General features: G+C 42.4%; 1 long non-coding RNA gene across 9 annotated transcripts in view; it reads left to right on the plus strand.

Moving 5' to 3' along the window:
* LOC309338280 overlaps positions 1-25,278 on the plus strand; it is a 107,043-nt gene that overhangs the window by 22,192 nt on the left and 59,573 nt on the right. For all 9 annotated transcript variants that reach the window (XR_014154818.1, XR_014154819.1, XR_014154820.1 and 6 more), the window contains exon 2: positions 13,862-13,972. This is a non-coding gene — a long non-coding RNA (uncharacterized lncRNA). The remainder of the gene's footprint in view (positions 1-13,861; positions 13,973-25,278) is intronic.

The raw sequence follows: 25,278 nt of genomic DNA on the forward strand, positions 1-25,278 counted from the left end.
GAAAGCTCATAAAGCTTGCAAATCTAAAGTTCAGACAATATTTGTTTTACTAAATTCAGAAAGGCGAAAAAGAAGCAATTGGAGTAGATATTTGGAGAGTAAACTTTTTTCTCTTAAAAAATTATAAAATGAATTGATAAGTATAAAGGTAACAAACACAAACTCAGAGAGTATACAATAGGATAGTTTGGTTTGATACATGATGAGGTAAGAGTTACTGTATTTTTTGCTCTATAAGACTCACCTTTTCCCTCCTAAAAAGTAAGGGGAAATATGTGTGCGTCTTATGGAGTGAATGCAGGCTGCGCAGCTATCACAGAAGCCACAACAGCAAGAGGGATTGCTGCTTTCACTGCGCAGCAATCCCTCTTGCTGTTCTGGCTTCTGAGATTCAGCATATTTTTTTTCTTGTTTTCCTCCTCCAAAAACTAGGTGCGTCTTGTGGTCTGGTGCGTCTTATAGAGTGAAAAATACGGCACTTAAACCCCCCCCCCCCATGAACATACTCATTCAAGTTGCCACCTGTCTGTCTTGATAGACAGTGGAGTGCACTTGCATTAGCGGCACTGAAGTGACTTCTTCAGAGCAAAGCCCGCGCAGTGCAGGTATATGAAGGTCCTGGACAGCCCAGATGTCAAGATCCATCTTTAACCTCACTGATGTGGTCCAAAGGAAACCAGAGCAATACGTTGGACTCCTGCTTGGCTGCAGGAGTTGCTGGAAGGTGCCATCCAACTGTCTTAGGGATTCCACTCCAAATTTGTGTGGAGTTTACTCCATGGCATGTTTCTCCTTCTGAAGATATCCCGCAAGGCAGCGGAGGTTTAGAATCAGGGTTTCCCTTCCCTTAGAGGGGCAATCTTCCCAGACTGATGAGCCCCATCTGCCCTGACTCAGTCAAGTATGATTAGGGATTTAAAAGTAAGCAAATGTGAATCAAACCCTCCCCTCCTCTGGGTTTTTTGTTTTGTTTATATTATAAAGTGAGCTCTCCAAAGGCAATGATATGATATCAATGGGTTCTTTTCCCAACGGCCAATACTGACAATGACTTTTTATTATTTTTGTTGGAGTTCTGAAGTGATTAAAAAGGTCATGTAAGGAAAAGACCAGGATCCCTTCTGAAATGATACATTACCTGAAATGTATCAGATAATTTAATGTAAAATTATCTGATACATTAAGAAACCCCTGTGCATTCAGAAATGGAACAGAAAATACATTTTGTATTTTAAGTAATGCGACTTTGGAAATAAAATCTTAAGCATTTTCATAATTGTATATGTGCTACTGATTGGAATTTTATGGAAAGGACAATATCCTCCAGAGAAGGGAACTAGATTACTGAGCTAACATTTTATGATTACTGTTTTTTTGTGTTAATACTATTAGGAAATACATAGCTTCAACCACTGTGGGCATTTCGAAGGTCAACAGAAAGAATAAATAAATACATAATAGGCACAGACTGAAACCATTTTATTTTTCCTTGGTCAACATCTAGGAACAACACTTTTAAGATCTTTATCATACAGATTTTATTCACATGAAAAAATCCATTTGCTGCCAGTGTGAACTACTAGATCAAATTAATAGCATTATTTACTTTAGCAAGGCTTGGAGAATCAGAGGTATACAGGGGAAAATTGATTTTCTTTCTTTCTTTCTTTCTTTCTTTCTTTCTTTCTTTCTTTCTTTCTTTCTACTGATTAGCCATGGAATCTCCATGTTCAAAAACAGGTGTCTGAGAAAAACAACTAGCAAAGGCCATCATCTTCATGCCTACCTTGCACGCTTCCAGAGGAAGCTGGCTGGTTGCCAATGAAAACAAAATGCTGGACAAAATAGACCTTTGGCCTGATCCAGCCAGGCAGTTATTCTGTTCTTAAAGCATCCAGTGAAAATCAAGCTCTAGAAATGTACTTGGGGTGCTTCCAGGTGAGCGCTTAATTTGCAAACAGGTTGTTGAGAGATTTCAAACAACAGACCCCCCCCCCAAGTGCTGCTATTTTCCAGGAACTGTCCTGGATTTACAGAAGCTGTCCTGGTATCTGATTTGATCCCAGAATGTCCCGCTTAGGAATGTCCTTACGACATCCCTATCTTCACCAGAGAAATTTTGGAAGGTATGCAGTTCTGTGACTCCGGAGCCAAGGAGATAAGTAACTATGTAGCCTTTAGAAGACATCTAAAAGCAGCCCTGCATAGGGAAGTTTTTAAATGTTTAAAGTTTTATTATGTTTCTATATATGCTGGAAGCTTCTCAGAGTGGCTGGGACAACTCAGTCAGATGGGCAGAGTACATGTAAGGGGTAAATCCAGATTAAGGAAGGTGATACAAGATGGCATTTCATTTTGATACTAGTGGGGTCATGTGGATGTTGCAAAAACACAGCCACCACCTTGACTGCATGAGAAACACCCATCACGCAATGAACAGCCATATGGAAGCACTCCCAGTTAAAAACCTCATCAACAGTCCAAAGATGAAAGAAAAACTTCTGAGGAACACTCAGGTCTAGGCCTTACAGTGCCAGTAGAGCATGAGTGGGAGACCTACTGCTTCAGGGCTGCATGTGGCCTTTCTTGAATTTCACCCAGACCTCAGCTTAATTTTATACGGGTGACCAGGAGGTTAAACATGTGGGGTGGGGTGGGGGGAATGTCACACAGAGAGAAAGATATATATTTGACGGCTCCTTTTGGCTCTGGCCCTGGCCCTGACTAAAGCCCTTGACAATGTCTCCCAAAAGAATGAGGCCTTCAACAGGAAAATGGCTCCCTGCCTTTGGACTATAGCTGCCTCTCAACGTACGATCCCTGCATTTGCCTTATGGATGCAATACTTAAGGCAGCATTCTATCAGCCTCTTGCCCAAGGGCTGGCAAGGAGCTCAGGTAGATGGTAAGTGGGCCTGGAGGCAAGTATGGACGGGAGGGAAGTTCCTCAGAAACAAATTAGTCAGGCTAAGCTCCATGGTGGCACACGTGTTTTTGAATGCCAAAGTCCCAGCTTCGATCCCCGGCTCTTCCAGTTAAAAGGATCAGAAAGCAAGCCATGGAAAAGACCTCTGACTGAGACCCTGGAGAACTGTTGCCAGTCAGAGAAAACAGTACTGGGCCAGTTGGACAAAGGCAGATTCCAAAGGTATGGCAATAGCATTCAGGTTGTATGTGTTGATGTTTGTGACCAGTCCTGGTTTGGTGTTCTCAGTCTGGATATCCCAGTTCATTAGAGCATGGTGCTGATAATGCCAGGCTTGCAGGTTCAGTCCCTGTATGGGACAGCTGTACTGCAGGAGTTTGGACTAGGCCCTCAGGAACCCTTCCAACTCTACAATTTTATGATTCTATGAAAAGCCCCCTTGGCTTTTCATCTCTGTGCAAATGGTCTAAGGAATATTCTGACACGAGCACAGAGACATGCTTTATGGAGGGGGGAAACAGTGCATTTGAAGAGTTAAAAGACATTAATGAATTAAATATCACACGCCTACATTCAAGCTCACTCTAGGGATATTGTCTTTAACATCAAAACACTTGGAGTTTTAGTCACGAATGAACATATTTCCAGGAGAGAGAGAGGTGAAATAATAGAATATAGAATATAGGCAAAGATAGATTCCTGGCTGCTCTAGCAGGCTGTGACTGACCCTTTCAAAGCAGCTGCCTACATATAATTTTGGAACAACTCTGGGAATCTCATTAAGAGTTGAATTTCTGGGAGCAATACTATTCTGCCCCAGAAGGTAGAACAATACACACACACACAAAAGATATCATCAACTCTGCAAGTTGAGCACAGTCAGAAAATGTGTGGAAGCTGTTTTTCTTACCTCTATGTGACATGGCATCTTATTCTGCTCACTGTATAAAATAAATCACAATTTTGCTTCATTTTGCTGGTCTGCTAACAAATAAAAGCAGCAATTGGCTACTGAAATGGATAGTCCTGGTTTGTTTGTTTGTTTTAAAAAGGCAACCTAAATGCTATTTCTCTGTTTCTGCTGAAAGGCTCAGCTAAGTCACATCAAGAAGGCATTCAAAGATGCATTAAAAACAGAAAAAGAATAACCCAACAAACAATGCATCATGAAGTAGTATGAAACATATGCATATCATATAAAAATCAGCCAAAGGGTTACTATCATACTGGTGTTCAAAAAAGATGACAAAATAGCCTGGAGCCACACCATTTGTGATCCTCATGGCACACCCCTTTGGAGGGTGTGTGTGTAGGTGTATTGTGTACATTCTTTTGTAATTCATTGGATTGCTTTATAGATTTTTTTACTTTTCTTCCCCCTTTTCCTGTATGCACCCCTATGACAGTTTCTCTGGTTTGCAAAGATATCCAGAGGACCCAAAAGCTTGGTGACACTTGTTGAATACAATACTTGAGTCAAATAATCAACATCATCGTATTTCTCTGCATCATTATGCTCTTCCATGGTAAACTATGCTCCAAGTGGCTCACAACATTGAGAAGTATACACAAGATAATTCTTTAGCATAAGAGGTCATGTAAAAAAATGGCTAAGGAAAGCATTTCATATCAATAAATGTACAATAAATTTAAACAATCCAATAAGGTCTAACAAGAAAAATACAAGATTATGGTCCAGGACAGCAACAGATGTCAAGAGTGAAATATTGAGTTACTGTTGGGGTCAAGAATTAAATACTACTAGTCCCCAGTGTGCACAAGCAACCTTTGTAGCTGGAGTCAGTCAATGCTGCAGCCTCCCAGGCCAGGTAGAAAAGGGGCCAGAAAACAGGCAGGGGCTAGTACTTGTGGGACAAGTACTAATTGTGAACTCATCCCTATGTAGCTAGAATGGCTCCATCTGCAAACAAGGACAAGGTCTGAGCATTCTTGAGAAGACCTTTGCTGATGCTGAGAAGAGAGTTCCCCTCAAAGCAGAACCAACTTTAAAAAAGGGAATTTCCTTAGGACTACAGCAGAGGAGCAAAGGGTTAAATTCCCTCGCTGTGCCTCCTGTGATCCCACTAATTGTCAGCCCCCCTCTTAGCTAAGGCAATTTGCATTTTAAAAAACCTGCATGTTCCATTGTTCCATGCAAAGGCCCATTTAGCTTCATTGTAGCAAGGCTTTTAAGGATACAGTGTTTGCCTGAGATTCAGATGTGACAACTGGGGATGGAGGAGAAATTAGACTCAGTTTGCATGCAAAGGCAAGCCTATCCAATTCTTTGAAATTCGCACTTCTCTGAAATTTGTGATACAGTTCTCCAACCAAACAATATTTACAATATATTGAGGAAAAGTGTGCATGAAAACGAATATATTACTGAAAATAACATAAGAATGCATTATATATGGGGAAATTGCTTTGCCAAAATGTATTTGTGAGCCAAAAGTGCATACAAAAATGCGTTTATTAGGAGAAATTAGCACTAAACAGCTGGTGTATTTTTATGAGGTAATGGAACTACCCCCTCCCCAGCTTCAAAGCCCGTGCCTGAATACCTTTGCTAAGTCTCCCAAGACCTACCTCTTGTGAGCTGGCATTCGGGGCTCAGGAGTAGTTCAGAGGAAGGTGTAGGCATTTCAGTGAATTTAATGAAATTTTGTTCTGTTTTGCCTCCCCCGTCCTCTTTATTCATTTTACTCACCTCATTCCTTCACTTTTGCATCTATCTATCCATCATCATTAGTCATAATCAGGATTTACATGGGATTTGCGACTGAAACAGTTCTTAACCAACTGAGGATAGTTCAAGAAGAACTTTAATTTGACATAGCCAAATTACAGAAGGTTTGTAAATTAGTTGTGGAGCAGCTACTTTGCATGCAGGGCATCCCACTCCTTATCCACAGACTTCTGGAGAGCTGCTGTCAGCTGGTGCAGACAACACTGAAATGTATGGGGCACTTGCCTGACTTGGTATAAGCCAGCTTCCTATGTTCATTATGGGGAAAAAAAAATCTCAGGGATGATAAATCCATCAATGCTTATTCATCATTTAAGTTGCATAGAAAATTAAAATTAAATTGAAAATTCTCTTGTTGGGGTTTTAAACAAGCACACTTTCCTGGCCTGGCAAATAAGATAACACACACACAGACACACACACACTGACAGACACATATGCGCCATTTTACATCCACAAGAAAAATCAGCTTAGAATAGGAATTAAACAAACACACACACAGGTACTAAAAGGTTTATCAGCAAAAGCATATACCAACAAGAAGTACTGTTAGGGAAACAAGTAATTCGAGCTGGGTTTTCAGGTGATATGTTTTCCTTTGGAAGAATAGTTTGTTTTAAAATGACAGCTTCCTGCATATAAATTGGGGTCAAGTTATCAACCTTTATAAACTAATAGCTGTATGATTCAAAAACATTTGGTGCGTGGAAGAGGGAGGGAGGGGAATAGTGTGCATATTTTAAGCCCGAATTGCATCATATCAGATAATATTAGCTCCACGTCATCTAATGCAGTACATGCGGTCCCCATAAATCACTCAATGTGACACAAAGAACATTAACTCTTCTCTGTGAGTGGGATTCAGTCATACCATGGATACGGGCTTAAAACCGGTGAGAAGTCAGATCCAATAACTGTCCCAATTATCTCCCAGCACAATGTTTTCCACCTGCGAGGAATGATTATGTGTCAGTTGAGATGATAAAAGTTCTTAAAGGGATGTTGATGCCTCACAACACACACACACACACACACACACACACACACACACACACACACAAACTGAGAGGCATGTTTAGTGAGCTATGTCAGCTTTATGTGCCTAATGTATTCCTGTTTCCAATTTTAGTATTAAAAACACAACCAGGCGGGGAAAGGCAGAAGGGGTATGACGGAGGGAGGAAGGTTAATGTAAATATGCAGCCGAGGACTGGCACTTGTGAGATATGGGTTCACTTCTTGCTCTCTATTAGCCCCTTGCAGAGGTAAAGGATTAGCACTTGTAGCAGTTTATATAAACTTCCTTGGCATTACAGAAGTTGCTAATGCTGGTGGGCTGATTTTTCAAGTCCATGTCAAGGGAACCTTGACAGCAGCACAAGATGGAGGATGGCAACTCTGAGGGGTGTAGTAGCACTGGTGGTGATTATTCCATTTGCTTGTGGCAATGCATGCTCCCTGTGACAAATCTTTCAACTGCCACAGTGACTGTAAAGATAATGGGGTCTGTAAGCTCCCTGGGTTAAAGCTGAGAATTTTATGCCTAAAGGCTGTCTCCTGGCTGGCCTGACAGGTTCTTTTTTCCTGCCTGGACATTTCTGTTCAGCGACAAAGGTGCAATCTGTATGCATTTAAATAAAACCAGAATGAGCCATCTCTCTACCTTTCCTAACCTAACCTACCTCACAGGGTAGTTGTGGCATTTAAAAAAGGATGGGGAGCACCGTGTATGCCACATTGAGCTCCTTGGAGAAAAAAGGCGGCATAATAATGCAATTTTAAAAAGGCATTTGCTGCAGTTGTTGCTCATTTCCATAGGATCTCAATCAAAATCGGTTTTGAGGTTACTGTGGTATGCAACTTTATATATATATATATATATATATATATATATATATATATATGCAGGTTTTGGTGTCCTCGGGTGTCTTCCCGTGTAAAAGTTGGGGTGTCTAGGCGACGTTTCGACGAGGTCTCACTCGTCATCTTCAGGCTGGTGCTTTCGGCTTCTTGTTACTGGAACAGAGCCGAAAGCACCAGCCTGAAGATGACGAGTGAGACCTCGTCGAAACGTCGCCTAGACACCCCAACTTTTACACGGGAAGACACCCGAGGACACCAAAACCTGCATTCCTGTACCCGTGAAAATCTACGAAAGCAAATATATATATATATATATATATATATATATATATATATATATATATATTCTATTGTTTTTATTTCATAACAATTATATCCTACTTGCCTGTGAGGAAAAAAAACCCTCAAAGCAGTTTACAAGAAGAATAAAATAATAAAATTATCAATAAAAACAGTTAAAACAGTTATTTAGAATGTTAAAAAAATAATTTAAATCAACGATGAGCTAAAAACAGATGAAAACACATGTTTAAGATGAAGATAGTATCAAAACATGTTGGGAACATAACAACCCCCTCCAATATATTTTTGATCCTCCTTTTTTGTTTGTTTTGGTAGCATCACCATAGTGACCATAATGTGAGATTCGGCACTAAGTATAACCTTGATTAGACATTCCAACTGACCAGGAAAAAGAATAGCCTAGCCATTTTTGTTTGTTTGTTTTGGTTTTTGGCCAGTTTTTCAGGAAAGCAAAGAGGCAAGGCTGCCTCTGTGTGTGTGTGTGTGTGTGTGTGTGTTTTAAAAAGCTGTACATTTTAGGAAAATTATTCTGGGCTCCACCTGTAGACACTATCCTTAGATCTACTCGGAGGCAGTACCAGAATGTTTGGTGTCAAGAACTGGGAATGGTCATAATCCATTAGAGGAGAATGTTCCATTACTATGTGGCTCCAATCAACTACTACCTTTTATTGGGGCCAAATTATACATTAAATGCATTTATGATCATTGGGTAGAATACAGCATAGCACTAAGGAGATTGGTCCATCACTGGTAACCCAATGAAACAATCTTCCCTGTTCCCTCTTGTTTTGGAGGTTCTCTTGACTGCCCCTCCTCAGAGCAGATTTGGGAGAGGCATGCAAGGTGTGTGGGGGAAGGGGGGGGACTGTGTTACGCTAGTGGGACTCCTTGTGCTGGCTTCCACTAGCAGAACAGGATACTTGAATAGGGATTGATATCTATTTTTTTCAAAATAGCAGCTGCAGGATTGGGGCTGTGGTACTGATGATGGGGAATGTAGCCTCCCCCACCCATTGGTACCACTGTCATTGCACTAAAAACTCTGTCATTGCACTAAAAATTAGAAGCAGTTTATTGGCAGGGTGCATTTAATGACACAGGCCTGGAAAAAAAATGTCTTCACTTGTCACTTATAGATTAAATTGCTTATAGAGCCAAAAGTTTTGGCTCACCTTTGGAATATTATACACTAAAATGGTTGCAGTTCAGCCTGCTGTTATCTACTTCGCAATAACTAGCCATACTGCTCCACAGACAAAACATTTCCCTGCTCTCCATCTTTGCCTGCCAGCATTAATATGCACGCTTTCCTACAAATATATGTGTGCCCGAACTTAACTGTATGCAAAATAGGGCGGGAAGAAATGCTTGAGTATTTAAAACACTCTATTTAAAATAATGATGACTGCATGTCCCCCCCCCCCCACAGGAAAATAGTGTTATCTGGTTTCATGGCAGGAGTACAGCACACACACAAAACTAGTACATTCGAAAATAGCAAAACACAACAGATTTACAGGTCATGTCTTAGTGTAGCAATTGAAGTTTATTTTAATTTTTAAGAAAATAAGTATTGCTAGCTAAATACACAAAAAAAGAATGTCCAAACACGAAGATAACAGTACAGTGGCACCTCGGGTTACATACACTTCAGGTTACATATGCTTCAGGTTACACACTCTGCTAACCCAGAAATATTACATCAGGTTAAGAACTTTGCTTCAGGATGAGAACAGAAATCGTGCTCCTGCAGCACGGCAGCAGTGGGAGGCCCCATTAGCTAAAGTGGTGCTTCAGGTTAAGAACAGTTTCAGGTTAAGTACGGAGCTCCGGAACGAATTAAGTACTTAACCTGAGGTACCACTGTATATAAATGTGGGGCCCTGCAGCACATTGTTTCAGTGTATCACTGTGCTACCTGTGACTGTGGTTGATAGTCCTGAAAAAAACAAAGTTAGAATTGGCACTACTCAGAATAAATTATTTCCTGTCAAAAGGCACAACTGAAAGCCTTCAGTGATAAAAACAATAGCAGTGTTTTCTGCAAATATGCTACTGTACACTTTGTCCAGAACCTTTAACCCAAGATTTCCATTAGACTAAAGTAGGAGGATTATGGACTAAGAGGTAAATCTTGTCCTATTCTTTGGGAGCCGGTTCCCCTTGATAGTGCCCTATGGCATGCTGGCAAATCCTAACAAATTGGTCTCTTTAAATTTTATTCTGCCCAGCCATAAATAAAGCCTTTTAAAATAATTTTAACAACAGCAGCAGCAGCAACAACAACAACAATATCTGATAGCCTGGCTTTTTATCAAAAAAACTAAATTACAGTGGTACCTCGGGTTACATACGCTTCAGGTTACATACGCTTCAGGTTACACACTCCGCTAACCCAGAAATAGTGCTTCAGGTTAAATACTTTGCTTCAGGATAAGAACAGAAATCGGGCTTTGGCGGCGTGGCAGCAGCAGGAGGCCCCATTAGCTAAAGTGGTGCTTCAGGTTAAGAACAGTTTCAGGTTAAGAATGGACCTCCGGAACGAATTAAGTACTTAACCTGAGGTACTACTGTATGTTCCTTAAGCATTTGGGGAACTTGGAGACACAATTTATGAAACAGGCAACAAAGTAAAAATTGAGCAGTTTGAAAGCTGGAATAGATTAGAATCTGGTTTGCGACATAAAGAGAGGAATAACAATTTATAAATGGGAAAGGAGCATGTAAAAGGCTTCTTTCAGATGGCGAGAATATTAAAAAGCCAGTTATTTAATGTATTACATTTATATCCCACCTTTCTTCTGTCGGGGAACCCAAGGTGATGTACATGGGGTCACCCATCCAGACCTGCTTAGGTTCAGCAAGGTGATGGCGTCATGGGCCAGTTGGATTTCTGACCCTTTGAGCAGTGTGTCAATAAAATAACATATTCTTCTAAATGAGGGCAGGGCAGTTATGTTTCGAGTGCAAAGTGCTGTCATTGGGATCTAGTCTAGCATTTAGGTCACCTGCCAGAATCAAAGATGAATGAGGATTTTTCATAGTGAGGTCGGCCGCATAGGCCTCAAGTTCCTCCCGCAGTGCTCTGATCTGGAACTTATGCCTCAATGCGGGGATGCAGGAGTCTATTAACACTATACAACAGAATTGGAATTGAGTTTTGACTGCCATTGCATGTGTCTTAAAAGAGGGGAGGGGAGTTATACAGTGGTACCTCGGGTTACATACGCTTCAGGTTACATACGCTTCAGGTTACAGACTCCGCTAACCCAGAAATAGTGCTTCAGGTTAAGAACAGTTTCAGGTTAAGTACAGACCTCTGGAACGAATTAAGTACTTAACCCAAGGTACTACTGTAGTAGCTTGTGAAGTCGAAGAAACTAGAATTCCCAGTTCCTCCTCTTGCTCTTCCAAAGCTGCCCCTTTTTACTTCCCCTATGGAGAAGGTATGAAAACCATTGAAGGACGTCTCCCCAGTATACCAAGTTTCCTGGAAAAGAAAAATATCAAAGCAAGTTAAAAAGATGATGAAGCTAGTGTCTTTTGTGGATGCAGCACAACCAGCCACATTCCAGGTTAGAAGGGCAATCTTATGCTGATCTTTTCATGCTCATGAAGGTACTATTTCCAGCAACAAATTGAGTACCTGAGGTACTTGGATCTTGTAGAAAGAGGACCTGGGTAATTGAGGCTGCTCCTCCTCTGTTGCAGGCAAGTGTGCTATTGCATTCAAATCTGACTCCGACTTCTGCCATGGCTCAACGAAAGTATCTGGGCAGATCAATGCAGCATGAGCAGCAAAGCAAGGGTCTCCAGCAAGCAGGAATCCTGCTACCCTGTGTGGAGAGCACTGCTCCCACTCTTTAGGCTCTCTCATTGAGAGCCAGGCAGATGTCATCGCAATGCCTGCTTCACTGTAGCAGTTAAAGGTAAAGGTAAAGGGACCCCTGACCATTAGGTCCTGTCGTGGCCGACTCTGGGGTTGCGGTGCTCATCTCGCTTTATTGGCCGAGGGAGCCGGCATCCAGCTTCCGGGTCATGTGGCCAGCATGACTAAGCCGCTTCTGGTGAACCAGAGCAGCGCACGGAAACGCCGTTTACCTTCCCGCCGGAGTGGTACCTATTTATCTACTTGCACCTTGACGTGCTTTCGAACTGCTAGGTTGGCAGGAGCAGGGACCGAGCAACGGGAGCTCATCCCGTCATGGGGATTCGAACCACCGACCTTCTGATCGGCAAGTCCTAGGCTCTGTGGTGTAACCCACAGCGCCACCCACGTCCCACTGTAGCAGTTATTCCCCACCAAATCAGTTCAAGGAAGGGAGTTGTAGTTCAACCACATTTGGAGTGCCATAGGTTCCCCACCCCAGCCCTAGTATATGGACCGTCTAGGGATACACAGAAATGCTGCATACTGACCCAACGTTCTTTCACACTTTCACCTGGCATTTTCCATTCGACTGCGGTTGGTATATTTTGCACAACTGCCTTCTGTGTGCCTGGATGGATGACAGAGAAGAGCATTGGAGTTTGTGTGTAGAAACTAGCCTACCGTCCTGTACAAAGGTAAAACATTGTTCTTGTGCTCACAACTGGGCCCACCCACCACTCATTGGGATGATTTCCCATGTAGGCCATAGCTGGCATTTCAGAGGAAACAGGTTTGCAATCCTGTGGATTACTAGATTACTGATAAATGGCCTCGGCCCAGTATATCTGAAGGAGCGTCTCCACCCCCATCGTTCAACCTGGACACTGAGATCCAGTGCCGAGGGCCTTCTGGCGGTTCCCTCACTGTGAGAAGTGAGGTTACAGGGAACCAGGCAGAGGGCCTTCTCGGTAGTGGCACCTGCCCTGAGGAACACCCTCCCATAAATTGTCAAGGAAATAAGCAACTATCCTACTTTTAAGACATCTGAAGGCAGCCCTGTTTAGGGAAGTTTTTAATGTTTGATTTTTTAAAATATTTGATTGGGAGCCGCCAAGAGTGGCTGGGGAAACCCAGCCAGATGGATGGGGTATATTAATAATAATAATAATAATAATAATAATAATAATAATAATAATAATAATAATAAATTGAAGGCAGGACCCTACAGCAGCAAGCACTGAGGAGTCCCTGCCCTGCATAGATTCAAGTGAATGCAGGAAATGTGAGAGAAGTAATAAAAAAGCAAATAATCCTGTAATTTGACTAGTGAGATTGATGTTGAGGAAGAAGATTTGTGTTTGGGTCAGGGACATCATAACAGGTTTTCCTGGGTTCTGTGAGCACTGGATGCTGCTGCATTGCTGAGGTTAGCAAGCTGTGCATCTTTGTTAAGTCCCTGGATAGGAGACCACTGGGTGTATCTCTCTCTCTCTCTCTCTCTCTCTCTCACACACACACACACTCACTATGTCACACAAACACACACCCTACCACACTAATACATAAAACTAATTACTAACCAAAATTGATGGATGCTGTGCTGATCACCTTGGATAATTAGCTTTTTCATGTTTCTGCTTGTTTCTGTTTTATTGCAAATTAAAATAAACTTCCCTTGAGATATTAAAAGTTGACCCGCAAGTCTGTTGTATTTTGCTATTTTTATATGTACTATGCCGTTTCTCTGTGCCTTTGCCACAAAGCCAAATAACACTATTTCCCCCTGAAAATATGTGCAGCCGGCGCTGTTTAAAAATATATGATTGTAACTTAATATGCATGTGCTCCCCATCTATTGTGAATCAAAAACAGATTAAAAAGTCTGCTCATATCTGTAGAGAACTATGAATACTAGCACTGAAAGATGAAGATCTGGGTGATGTTCTGCCCCAGAACCATTATTACAATAGAGATTGTGTCACTCAGTATCTAATGGAGGAAATATTTATATGATACTATGTAGTAGATGGTCCAAAACTTTGGGATCCATAACAATTTTAAAAACAAACAAAAATAATAAGGTTTTATTGTGTATTCTAGACAGTTTAGACTAGCTACAAAATGCTTCCGTTACTTCTTTCTTACAGACGTCCTGCTGGGGATGGTTCACAAAAAGAAAATCAACACCCAACAACATTGGTCCAGGAAGTAAGCTCCATAGAACTCAATGGGGCTTATATCTGCAAAGCAAAGCTACTGTAAGTGGTGTTTACTGTAAACAGCACCAAGGCGGTGGGCAAAATTGCAGTCACTGAGAGGGGTGATTTTGCGTAGGAAATTGGCACTTGGCCTGGATCCATATTGCTAGCGTATTGCCAGCGTATCACTTTATCTTCAAAGTAAAAATGGTCAGTTTTAGCATACAGTAAAAAAAAACCCATGAATAATGCAACAGATACTTTGATCCTGAAACTGTTTTAAAAAATGAAAAAGTTTAACACAGGTTTCTGGGTGAGAACTTGCCTCATTTTGCAACGCCAAATTAAAGCACTGATATAATATATACTTATCTACTTACTTTACTTTAAAAAGTATATGTATTGGAGTTGATTACTTTCGGGTATTGTATAATAAATTAAATTAAATGTGTTGAATGAGCCAACTCTGAAAAAAAATCACTTTTAGGTAGTTTGAGCAGCAAGCCTGGCCCTGTACGGAAGACCATGTAAAACACTGATGTTGTTGGTTTGTGGAGAGGAGGAGGGAACTTCAGGAACTGCACCTTTCACAGGCCTACAAAGAACACAAGAGGATTCAGGATGCAATTTGCAAATAACAGTTTTTCATCTTTTCCTTTTCAACATGAAAGAGAGACCCTCCTGGTGTTTTGCGGCAAAGACTGTGCATTGAAATATTTCAAATCACTGAACGCTGGTGTCCAGCTGAAGGGTATGAGGTTGCAAACTTTCCTCCAAAACCTTTGACTTCTGCAGTCCTCGCTTCTTTCTCAGTTAGTCTCCTGTTCCTGCATTCTTGTCTTCCAAGGATCAGGTGGGGCTCTCTAGGCATATTTGTGCCTACAACTCCACAGGCTTCAAGAGGTCCTAGTCTGTCCCCATTTCTCCAGGCCAGAAGCATTCTCATTTTCTTCTTTCTCAAGCTGTCAGTACTGGAGTGTGTTGGTCATCCTGGAAGGGTATTTGTGGCATTGAACCCTGGTGGCACCCCTTGACCACCTATAATTTCAGGCATTTTGAAGGATCAGCAAGATGCAAATGTAGGCATTCACAACACCAAAATGCAAGCCTAAGCAGGAACATGGAAAATAGACCTCAGATAATTTCTTTTGCTAAGTGAGGGGAAAAAATCCTATCTCAGAGGAAGGCTGAGCAACAATACATCAATATTTTACAGTTAATTTTATGAAGTGATCTGAAATCAAGGTGGGCTGTTAAAAAATAATGTTAGTGTTCTCGTGGCTACTACTGTGTAATCTTCATTTAATCCTGTTTTCATGATATATCAGTGCAAGTTGCTATGAACAAGGTCACAAAGAGAGGATTATGCATGTATACAAATGATATCAAATATCACATACAGTGGTACCTCAGGTTAAGTACTTAATTCATTCCGGAGGTCCGTTCTTAACCTGAAACTGTTCTTAACCTGAAGCACCACTTTAGCTAATGGGGCCTCCTGCTGCCGCCGTGCTGCCGGAGCGTGATTTCTGTTCTTATCCTGAAACAAAGTTCTTAACCTGAAGCACTATTTCTGGGTTAGCGGAGTCTGTAACCTGAAGTGTATGTAACCTGAAGCGTATGTAACCCGAGGTACCACTGTGCATATAAGGCTAAATAAGCAATCATATTTCAAGAAGCCATTATCAAGACTAGTTTGTATGAGAATTTTTAAAAAATCCCAGTATTTTATAGATTTAATATTTAATTTGGTTAACTAGGGATGGAGGACAAATTCGATTCAGTTCAGATTTAATGTTGAATTTACCTAATTTGCACTTTCTGAAACAATTCAAGTTTAGGTTATAATGGTTTGATATGTTTTACTTGCTTTTATAATTGTACATTATATTGTTGAAAACCACCCTGTGACTCTTTGTTGAAGGGGAGTAAGAAATGTAACAAACAAACAAACAAACAAACAAACAAACAAACAGTGATACTTTAAAATATTTAATACTCAGTCTCATACACAGGAGAGATTACACTGGGAAGGGCACTTATGATTCAAGGATAGGGACCTCATGTATTGGCTGGTCATATTTAGTTTGGCCCATTATTGCAAGTGATGTGCTGGGCAACAAGTGTGTGCGGGGAAACACATTTCCCTAATAATGAAACATAAATTAAAATTATTGCAGTTGGAGTACTGGGAGGATACAGTTGCCTTGAAACAGAAGCACTAATTGGAGGAAGCAGTCTGGATTACCAACAATGGAGTAATTTATGTTCAATTATCTTGTGGGGGGAAATCATTTAGGAAAGCTCTAAGAATGGAAATCGAGGCGGATATGAAATTCAAACTTGACTGAAACTAGGCTAAAATGCAAGTCCATTTAAAAACGATATTTTCACTCACACAAAGGACTAGAGAATTGTTTATTTTTCATACTCCTTCATTATTGATACTTCCTACTAAATTGAAGTATGGTTCACCCACAGATCACTCTGTGGTTCATGTATAACCTCTTAAGAGTTTTCTGAGCTTCTGGAAGAAACTGGCTACGTGTTTCCCAACTTTTGTCATTTGCTGCGAAGGCTAAAATTTCACTTGCATTTACTGTGAGGTTGTAATTTTTGTTTCATTTGGATTCTCAAAGGCCATCCCCTGTCAGCTGCTTCTTGCACTGCTGGTTGTGTGATTTAGAGCTAAGCTGGACACACTGGAAGCAATAACCAGAACAAAGTTTCAGCACTGATGGCAGTGGTGGTTGGTGCCAAGTGGGACGGGGGGCGGGGGGGGGCAGAAGGCAAGGAGACCAACAGCAGGTGAAGCCAGACAAGGGTAGGAAGACAGTGTCGCCTCCTAGACTGGTTGTTAGTAAGAAGACATGCAGGTGGGGGCAGGCTGAGACAACGTGAGTTTAGTGGGGCAATGGCCCATTTGCCTCAATGAACTTTGACTGACAGCATGCGACAAATTACAACTATTCCTCCGCTGTCTCATTCCCCTTCTATGCTCTTTAGGCAATATGGATTTTGTATGAATATCTGCAGGCATGTGGCAAACTATTCAGTCCCTTCCCTGGCCCCATTTACACACAGGTGTAGTAATGTACCATTGAGCAATCGCTTCTGATGGTGTTGCGTTATGGCTAGGATGCACTTGTGGTGTTTTCATTACTCATATTATGACCAGAGGTTGAATTACTGTTAAGAGTGTCATGTATGAGACAGTGACCTGAGTACAAGACTGGTATGAAATGGTTAAAGATGAATTTAATGGCTGACTATTGAAAAACAAATCCATATAAGGGACAAGGAGGGTTCTGAAACATACACATAAGGGGGGAAAAATGAATTGAGGAAGTTGTCTTTCATGGACTGTGGTTGGATGAGAGATGGTGAAATTCTGGCAGAAGGATCCTAAATTGCTTCAGTTCCTACATTTAGCATCCTCAGGGACATGGTACGAAGCAAATAATTGCTCTATGGGCCGTGCTCGTGGCTATGTTGACTTCCATATCTGCAACACATTTTCTTAGTATCACACCAGACAAGTTCATATTTTCATTCTCTCGTCATTCCCACCCCAAACTCCTTGTAGTTTATGGGTAGTAGATTAGTGCCCAGAAACTCAGCTAAAGTAGCAATTAATTTCAGGCGCTGGAAACACTTGCGCATGCCTCAGCTTTGAAGTAGTTCACTCAAGGGGATTCTGCAGATTAGCTGATGGATCCTGACAGGGTGTCACCAGAAAGAACCGGAGACATTGTTGTTCTAGCAAATTTCCCAGCTGGATGAATAGGTGTCTACCATAGATGCTTATTTTGTATTGGTTTTTAATTTATTTGCTATTCTCTCTCCCACTCATTCCCTCTCTCTCTCTCTCTGTGTGTGTGTTTAAGTTGTTTTATTGTATTTTGTACATCACCTTGAGAAGTGTGTCTGTAGATGGCTAATAATAATAATAATAATAATAATAATGCACATGAAGACAGCAGTAGAAAACCAAACCAAAACTCCAACTCAGGAGCATTAAAATTATTCCAATGACACTTGAAAACCAATTCATTTTAAAAAGCTATTTATAATCCAAATAAATTTTTGAAAAGGGAAGGCTTTATTATTTTCCAAAAGTTACCACAGAGTGACTGGGACTCAGAAGACGAGAGGAAGCTCCAAAAACAAAGTTGAACAAACTTTCATACCACTTCCTTTTTTCTCCCACAGTTCCACTTTCTCCCCCCTCCCATTTTGGGCATTCTACCGTATCAATTCTACTGCAGGGACGTGGGTGGTGCTGTGGTCTAAATCACTGAGCCTAGGGCTTGCTGATCAGAAGGTTGGTGGTTCGAATCCCCACGATGGGTTGAACTCCCATTGCTCGGTCCCTGCTTCTGCCAACCTAGCAGTTCGAAAGCACGTCAAAGTGCAAGTAGATAAATAGGTACCGCTCCGGCGGGAAGGTAAACGGCGTTTCCGTGCACTGCTCTGGTTCGCCAGAAGCAGCTTAGTCATGCTGGCCACATGACCCAGAAGCTGTACTCCGGCTCTCTCGGCCAATAAAGCGAGATGAGCGCCACAACCCCAGAGTCATCTGCGACTTGACCTAATGGTCAGGGGTCCCTTTACCTTTACCTTTACCAGATCAATTTAGAAAAAGCAGTCAAAGAAAGAAAGCTACTAATGTGAAATATTGAAAAGGAGAAAATAGAAAAGACATTTGCTATGACCTGGACACAAACACACACACGATTTATGGGAATAGTAGTGTTACTGTTGGCATTTTTAAGTTAACAATAGAGCTGCTTGATTGCTGATCGATTGCTTGGATAAATTGATTTAAAACCTTTTGCATGACTAAAAAGTGCCCCTAGTGAATGCGGCAGCAACTTTTCAAAATGTTTATTATTATTATTATTATTATTATTATTATTATTATTATTATTAAAATGAAAGAAATTGCATTTTTTTTTCTTCAAAATGCAGGGGCTACCTAAGAAGATCTGTCACATAAGAGAAAACCCCTTGTCTACAATGGCACTTGCTACAAAGGAATGCATATTTAATTGACAAATCAATTAATCAGTTAAACCATCAGTCAACTGAGGGATTTTTAATGGGATGACAGTCCTAATTAAAAACAACCAGCCTGTTGTGGATATTAAATATGAATTACCTGTCTCAGTGCTGGAGACTAGAACCTGCAGTCAATTCATGCAGCCATGCAGAGTGGAATGGTGGGGGCAGATGTCATAGGCGAAGGGGATCGAGATACGGATATGCTCGTACCCCTTCCAGAATTACTCACCTCCGTCACTGGTGTGCAATGCCAGGTAACAGGCAACAAAACCGCCAGGCAACAAAATGCCAGGCAACAAAACCGCCACCCTGCGAGATTTCTTCATCTCGCAGGGGGTCGACCTGGCTTGTATGACGGAGACCTGGGTGCGCGAAAGGGATACTGTTACCTTACGAGAGATGGCGCCCCCGGGTTTCTCCGTCCTTCACCAGTCGCGGACTGTGGGCCGGGGGGGAGGGGTGGCATTATTAATCCGGGAAGATAGTTCTACCATCTCTACCATCGCCATCGATCCCCGGCATTGAATGTGTTGGCCTAGTGTGGGGCTCTGAGGTGAGCTTGGCTGTCTGGCTGGTGTACCGGCCACCTAGCGCACCAGCAGCCACCCTGTCAGGCCTGCTGGAGGCGGTGGCCGGCTGGGCCTTGGAGTTCCCTAACCTATTGGCATTGGGGGACTTCAACATCCATGCTGATGCCACTCCATGCTGATGCCACTCCCTCCTCACAGGCTCTGGACCTGGTGTCTTCAATGGCGACACTAGGGCTCTCCCAGTTTGTTTCGGGCCCCACACATCAAGCAGGCCACACGCTGGATTTGATCTTTGGCGTCGGTATAGATGTGATCATGTTTCCTTCGATGAAGGTGCCATGGTCTGATCACTATGCTCTGAAAGCCAGGATTGACGTTCCACCCCCACCCTGCTTAGGTGGCGAGCCGATTTGGGCTCGCCTGCAGAGGCTGATGGACCCTGATAGATTCCGTCAAGCCTTGCGGGACTTTTCTCCCCCTGGCGACTCATTGACTGAGCTTGTTGAGGGCTGGAATACCCAGCTCCTGGCAGCCATCAATGAGATCGCACCTAAGCGCCCTCTGCGACCCCGCAGAAACCGGGCTCCTTGGTTTACCGAGGAGCTCCGGAAAATGAAGCGGGACCTCAGACGGCTAGAGCGAGTATGGCGGGGTGCCCGTGACAGAGCTTCATGAACATCTTATAGGATTTTTATGAAAACCTACGAGATGGCAGTGAAGGCCGCTAAGAAGTCCTACTTCTCGGCCTCCATTGCATCCGCTAGCTCTCGCCCGGCGCAATTATTTAGTATAATTCAGTCTTTAACGTCCCTCGAAGGACAGCCAAATTTAAATAACAATTTGACACACAGCTGTGAGGCATTTGTGAGCTTTCTTGCGGAGAAGGTCCTGTTGCTCCGCCATGACCTCCCTGCCAATTTGGATACAATAAAGGAACTGGAGGCCCCTCGACTGTCCTCGGGTCCAGTATTGGACCACTTTGACCGGATATCCCCAGCCGATGTGGACAGATTCCTCCGAGCTGGAAAGCCCACCACTTGTCCTCTTGACCCGTGCCCATCCTGGCTGATTAGAGCGTGTCCAGACGAGGTGCGGGCCCCCCTGGGTGATATCATCAATTTGTCCCTTTCACCGGGACATTCCCAGGGGAACTGAAGGAGGCAGTGGTGCGCCCGCTTTTAAAGAAAACATCATTAGATCCCTTAGATCTATCCAATTACCGCCCGGTTTCGAATCTTCCATTCCTGGGTAAGGTGATTGAGAGAGCAGTTGCTGAACAGCTTGGTAGGTTTCTGGATGAAACATCGGCTCTGGATCCATTCCAGTCCGGCTTCCGCGCTGGTCATGGGACCGAGACGGCTCTGGTCGCCCTAACAGATGATCTCCGCAGGCTGCTGAATCAAAGCGGGTCGGGGCTGCTGATTCTTCTAGACCTGTCAGCAGCCTTCGACATGGTCGATCACGAACTCCTGGACCACCGCCTTGCCGACGTGGGGATCCAGGGCACAGTCCTTCAATGGCTGTGCTCGTTTCTCTCTGGCCGGGGACAGAGGGTGGCGCTTGGGGGAGAATTGTCATCCCGCCACTCCTTGATGTGTGGAGTGCCCCAGGGTGCGATACTCTCCCCGATGCTTTTTAACATCTTTATGCGCCTCCTTGCCCAACTTGTCCAGAGTTTTGGGCTGGGCTGCCATCAGTATGCTGATGACACCCAACTCTATCTGTTGATGGATGGCCATCCTGACTCGGCCCCAGACACACTGATCAGATGCTTGGAGGCTGTGGCTGGATGGTTACGTGGGAGCCGGTTGAAGTTAAATCCTTTGAAGACAGAGGTCCTCTGGCTGGGACGGGACGATATGGGATTGAGGGGGCAACTCCCATCTCTTGCGGGGGTGCAATTAGTGCCAGCACCGTCCGTTAAGAGTTTGGGTGTAATCTTCGATACCTCCCTCTCCATGGAGGCGCAGATTGCAGCTATAACAAAGGCGGCATTTTTTCATCTCCGCCAAGCTAAGCAGTTGGCTCCTTACCTCTCTCGCCCTGACCTAGCCACTGTGATCCACGCGACGGTCACCTCCAGACTGGATTATTGTAACTCGCTCTACATGGGGCTGCCCTTGAGACTGACCCAGAAACTCCAGCGGGTGCAGAATGCCGCAGCAAGACTCCTTACGGGGTCTTCGCTGCGAGATCACATTCATTCGGTGCTATACCAGCTGCACTGGCTCCTGGTGGAGTGCAGGATCAGGTTTAAGGTGCTGGTTTTAACCTTCAAAGCCTAGGACCCTCGTACCTACGGGACCGCCTCTCCTGGTATGCCCCACAGAGGAACTTACGGTCTTCAAATAAAAACATCTTGAAGGTCCCAGGCCACAGAGAGGTTAGGCTGGCCTCAACTAGAGCCAGGGCTTTTTCGGCTGTGGCTCCAACCTTGTGGAACGCTCTGTCACAAGAGACAAGGGCCCTGCAGGACTTGACATCTTTCCGCAGGGCCTGCAAGACAGAGCTGTTCCACCAGGCCTTTGGTCAGGGCGCAGCCTGACTCCCTCCTTTGGCAATCTTTACAAAATTTTAGTTTATGGTTGCCATCAATTTTGATTTTAATTAATTTTTATAATGTTTTTATAATGTTGCACTATTTTAGTGTTGTTAGCCGCCCTGAGCCCGGCTTCAGCTGGGGAGGGCGGGATATAAATAAAATTTATTATTATTATTATTATTATTATTATTATTATTATTATTATTACACATGTCAGGCTGGCAGACGCAATGGGCAGAGCCTTTTATGCAGTTGCCCATGCCTGTGGAGCTCCCTCTTCCCCATAATATGACCAGCTGCCTCCTTGGTAGTGTTAGGTGGGCACTGAGAATATCTTTGTGCAGAATTGGTTTCAATATAGGCAGAATCCACCCTTTCCCCTTTCATTCTACTGTGGCTGGCTGTGATATATTGACTTGAAATGTTTTTACTGCCTTTTATTGTGATTCCTGTGATTATGTTTATATTTTATGTAGCTTCAAATTGTTCCAAATGTTGTTGGCCTAATAAATCTACTAGATAATAATATTTTGATTTAGTATGTTTTAATTTCTGACAGGTGTCCCCCCTGGGGGGGGGGGGTTGGGCCAGATTTTATCAATGTCCAGAAGTTCCCTGTTTCTACTGAAGATGCCATTGGTCACCAAGGGAAGAACATTTCTGTCTGTTATTATTACAACTTTAAAGAAACAAATTAGAAATATTTATTTCACCTCAAATATTCTGTTCACTCAAACCTATTATGTATTCTTACTCATTTCCTTTCATTTTAAAAAAAATCTTAGTAATCAATTCTTGTCAATAAATTTGGATAGTTGCTTGACATAGAATTTATCTTTTTTTTTTGCAGGCTTTATACTTGTACTTCATGGAACCATAGTTCGTTCTTGCTTTTACACCTTCTTCACTGACATGTCCCCTTGTTGTTTACAATTGCTAGAATTAAATTATATTTTTAATTGTATTTCAGGGAGAGCTAATATTTCTTTATCAACCTTCAGAGTGACTGATTGAAAAAGGCCGAGCATTCTGAAGTCTTGGATTTTCACAGACTATACAGCAGATGACTCCACGTCCTATGTCCTTGTCTCATTTAGAAAAAATAATTACTAATCAATAGTGAAGGGCTATGTGACACAGTAGGTTAATTCACTAGCCTTTTGCCTCTGGAGAGTTGGATTCCAGCTTAGGTCATGTGCAAAGTGTTTCTTTCATGGTTTCAGTCTTGTCCCTGGTGGATATTGGGCCATATCACAAAAGAACAACATGTAATATGATACATGCCACATGGCTGGTAGTTTATTCCCAAGCCTGGAGCAGCAAGGATGCTGCAAGCAACGTAACATGGGGATGTAGTAGCATCAAAGGAGAAAAAATGTCCAGAAAATCTGGATGTATGGCAGCCCTACATAACACATTTTGTCATACGCTGCTTTTACGGAATCAGTTTTGTAAGCTGCTCTATTTGCTATTTTTGTAAGATACGCTGATGCTATTTAATTAGCAGCTTGTGATGGGGCATGTTCAACTGATCAGTCTAACAAAACAATGACAGAGACGGCATTGTGGATCCAGATCACTGGTGACTGTAAGGTGTCTACATACTGGAACATAACTGGACTCATGGCCGGCAAGGGCTCTGTTTTATTGGGACTCTGTCTGCCAGTAGCCCATCTTCAGCCACCAGTGTCATAGACCAAGGCAGGTAGGGCAAAGTAATCCATCTTCAATAGTAAACCATGATCAGGAGATAGTAGCCAGGGACTTGCATTTGTTTTATCAGGACAATTACTAGTATATGTTGAGTTTTAAAAAATGGTTATGGATTTGGCAGGCTTGTCTTTGATGCATAAAGAAACCATAAAGAATCTGATAGGGAACTGGACAATTAAGATAATGAATGAAAGATAGTAGACATTGTGCACACATCCTTAGAATAGCTTCAGATTGTATTGGCCTCTATGAGAGCTAGTCTGTGATTAGATAGGCAGATAAAAATTGATTGAACATTAGTATGCAAGAAAGGTATTTTCTTAATTTGATCCCTTTCAAATCTGTGAAATATTCCACAAGACAGCCTAGTGTGCTTTTTAAGATAGCTCTTTTCAGTTCTGCTAAACTCGTACGTTGCTCATCTGTTTTTATCTGCATATGTTACATGTTGGTGCAAGATCGTAGCCATATAGCGGGGCCTAATTATTTCGGTATGGTTAACCAGCCTTTGCTTGGCTGACTTTGTATGTGTTTGTGGTGAGTGCTTTGACTAGCTTGTTACTAGGAGTAGCAGCATCAGAATTTTCAGACCATCTGGCAATCCTTAATCAGGGGTTGGCTGTCTTTGCCTAGCAACAGGAAAATACCAGGACAAACACCAGCTCTACCATTTGTTCTACCTCTATAGGGGAGCAGTACCATTGTCTATTGCTTGTGACACCAAGTTAAGAAACAAGCACACACAGAGACTAAGCCTTTAAACGGTTGCAAACTGTAATTCAGTGTTCTTTGGTGGCAGATGAACAATTAAAATATATATTTTAACTGTATTTTAATCAGAACCATTCTCTGTGATGAAGGGGGGGGGGGCTGTACCTGACTCAGCAAAGTAGAACCATAAGATTACTGTTCATTCAACAGGACAAGAAAAGATCTCCCACAGCATAAATGCATCAACTCCTATCACCTAACGTCAAAACTACATTTTAAATTTCCTGGAATCTATAAGTGGTTTGGAGGGTTAAGTATATGAACAAAGAAAAGGTATATAATGTGCAGCATTATTTACTGCTCTGGGCTCTACAAGCAATTTTATTCACCATAAAAATCTGAAACACAAAATTTGTATATCCAGATTATAGATATTTTACACTATCTACTTTGCAATATTTTTTTTGCATGATGGTTCAGCTAATTACTTCAGTGCATTGTGAATCTCTCACTGCTGAGGCTGGCACCCTGTTAGAAAACGATAGTCGACGTCAGGAACCAACGAGCCATGATGGTAAAATATGCACAGTTGAAATGGAATAAATAAAACAATATAAGCAATATAAAGGGGACTAAGCTCAGCCATCCAGCAACACATTCCCTCAGAACCACAACACCACTGTGTGCAGTGAAGAACATTACACACAGTGGATCTGGAACAGTCTCAAGAACTGCTAAAGGGGAAGAGAAGTAGAAAAAGGTGACTCTTCTGGTGTGGCATTAATTTGAAAGAGAAGCTCAGGTGA

This window comes from Podarcis erhardii (genome assembly GCF_964252035.2).
Source record: "Podarcis erhardii genome assembly, chromosome: 3".
NCBI lineage: Eukaryota > Metazoa > Chordata > Lepidosauria > Squamata > Lacertidae > Podarcis > Podarcis erhardii.